A 2695-nucleotide genomic window follows, 5' to 3' on the forward strand; every position below is an offset into this window, starting at 1 on the left:
ACCATGTAGATAGGCCTAAGACCCCTAGATATAACGAGTCAGGTTACAGACCATGTAGATAGGACCCCTAGATATAACGAGTCAGGTTACAGACCACATTGCTAGGCCTAAGACATAACGAGTCAGGATACAGACCATGTAGCTAGGCCTAAGACCCCTAGACATAACAAGTCAGGTTACAGACCATGTAGATAGGCCAAAGACCCCTAGACATAACGAGTCAGGATACAGACCATGTAGCTAGGCCTAAGAGCCCCTAGACATAACGAGTCAGGTTACTACAGAACATGTAGCTAGGCCTAAGAGCCCCTAGACATTACGAGTCAGGTTACTACAGACCATGTAGCTAGGCCTAAGAGCCCCTAGACATAACGAGTCAGGTTACTACAGACCATGTAGCTAGGCCTACGAGCCCCTAGACATAACGAGTCAGGTTAATACAGACCATGTAGCTAGGCCTAAGAGCCCCTAGACATAACGAGTCAGGTTACAGACCACATTGCTAGGCCTAAGACATAACGAGTCAGGTTACAGACCATGTAGCTAGGCCTAAGACCCCTAGACATAGCGAGTCAGGTTACAGACCACATTGCTAGGCCTAAGACATAACGAGTCAGGATACAGACCATGTAGCTAGGCCTAAGACCCCTAGACATAACGAGTCAGGATACAGACCATGTAGATAGGCCAAAGACCCCTAGACATAACGAGTCAGGATACAGACCATGTAGCTAGGACCCCTAGATACTGTATAACAAGTCATGTTACCGACCATGTAGCTAGGCCAAAGACCCCTAGACATAACGAGTCAGGTTACAGACCATGTAGCTAGGCCAAAGACCCCTAGACATAACGAGTCAGGTTACTACAGACCATGTAGCTAGGCCTAAGAGCCCCTAGACATAACGAGTCAGGTTACTACAGACCATGTAGCTAGGCCTAAGAGCCCCTAGACATAACGAGTCAGGTTACTACAGACCATGTAGCTAGGCCTAAGAGCCCCTAGACATAACGAGTCAGGTTACTACAGACCATGTAGCTAGGCCTAAGAGCCCCTAGACATAACGAGTCAGGTTACTACAGACCATGTAGCTAGGCCTAAGAGCCCCTAGACATAACGAGTCAGGTTACTACAGATAATGTAGCTAGGCCTAAGAGCCCCTAGACATAACGAGTCAGGTTACTACAGACAATGTAGCTAGGCCTAAGAGCCCCTAGACATAACAAGTCAGGTTACTACAGATCATGTAGCTAGGCCTAAGAGCCCCTAGACATAACGAGTCAGGTTACTACGTACCATGTTGCTAGGCCTAAGATCCCCTAGACATAACGAGTCAGGTTACTACAGACCATGTAGCTAGGCCTAAGAGCCCCTAGACATAATGAGTTAGGATACAGACCATGTAGCTAGGACCCCTAGATACTGTATAACAAGTCATGTTACAGACCATGTAGCTAGGCCAAAGACCCCTAGACATAACGAGTCAGGATACAGACCATGTAGCTAGGACCCCTAGATACTGTATAACAAGTCATGTTACAGACCATGTAGCTAGGCCAAAGACCCCTAGACATAACGAGTCAGGTTACACACCATGTAGCTAGGCCAAAGACCCCTAGACATAATGAGTTAGGATACAGACCATGTAGCTAGGCCTAAGATCCCCTAGACATAACGAGTCAGGTTACTACAGACCATGTAGCTAGGCCTAAGAGCCCCTAGACATAACGAGTCAGGTTACTACAGACCATGTAGCTAGGCCTAAGAGCCCCTAGACATAACGAGTCAGGCATACAAGTATCTAAGTATCTGACTGAGCGGTGGTAGGCAGAAGCAGGCGCGTGCATAAACATTGTCGTGGAAATGTCCTCTATTTACCAAATCATGGGAGCAAACCACACACACAAGTCAGAGTTAGTTATAAAAGTCCATCTTTAATTATATAAGCTCTATAGCATTTTGACTTTCAACAGTTCAGTATCTCTAATGAAAAGTTGAGAGTCCCCACACAATGGCAAAATGGGATCCTTTATAGCAAAGATCACACATAGTCAGACAGCATAGACATAATTCATCGTTCAGCTTTGTCTCCTTTCCCAAACCCCAGAACCATAAACCAATCCTCCAAATCAACAGGCATATATCAAATTGTCATTTAGATACAACCCACTCTAAATACAAACTCCTGGACAAACTCACGGAGAGGAGAATGAGGCTATAGGTTAAGATAGAAACAACATTAGAGGGAGCATAGAATGATTCCAGACACTGCCACCCTCCTTTCCCCACTAGAAAAAAGTAGGGAGTGAAAGATATGTTTACACATGATGACACTTTGACCTCTCCCCTCTCAGCGGCCCCATGCAACTTAGTCTTGACATAGAACAGATAACTGCAACCTCGCCACAGTATTATACAAAAATACCATTCTGATGAGAAGTAACTTACACACATTTGATGAATATAAAACATCTTACATATGTTACCAACAAATTCTGAATCTTCCACGACAACATTCATTCAAACAGCACTTTCGTTCATTTTGCCAGCAGCTCTTCATTGTGAATCAAACATTGCGCTGTTTGTCTTCAAGCCTATCAACTCCCGAGATGAGGCTAGTGTAACCGAAGTGAAATGGCTAGCTAGTTAGCGCGCGCTAATAGCGTTTCAAACGTCACTCGCTCTTCTAGTAGT

The sequence above is a fragment of the Oncorhynchus kisutch genome, linkage group LG29 (genome assembly GCF_002021735.2).
Source record: "Oncorhynchus kisutch isolate 150728-3 linkage group LG29, Okis_V2, whole genome shotgun sequence".
Classification (NCBI taxonomy): domain Eukaryota; kingdom Metazoa; phylum Chordata; class Actinopteri; order Salmoniformes; family Salmonidae; genus Oncorhynchus; species Oncorhynchus kisutch.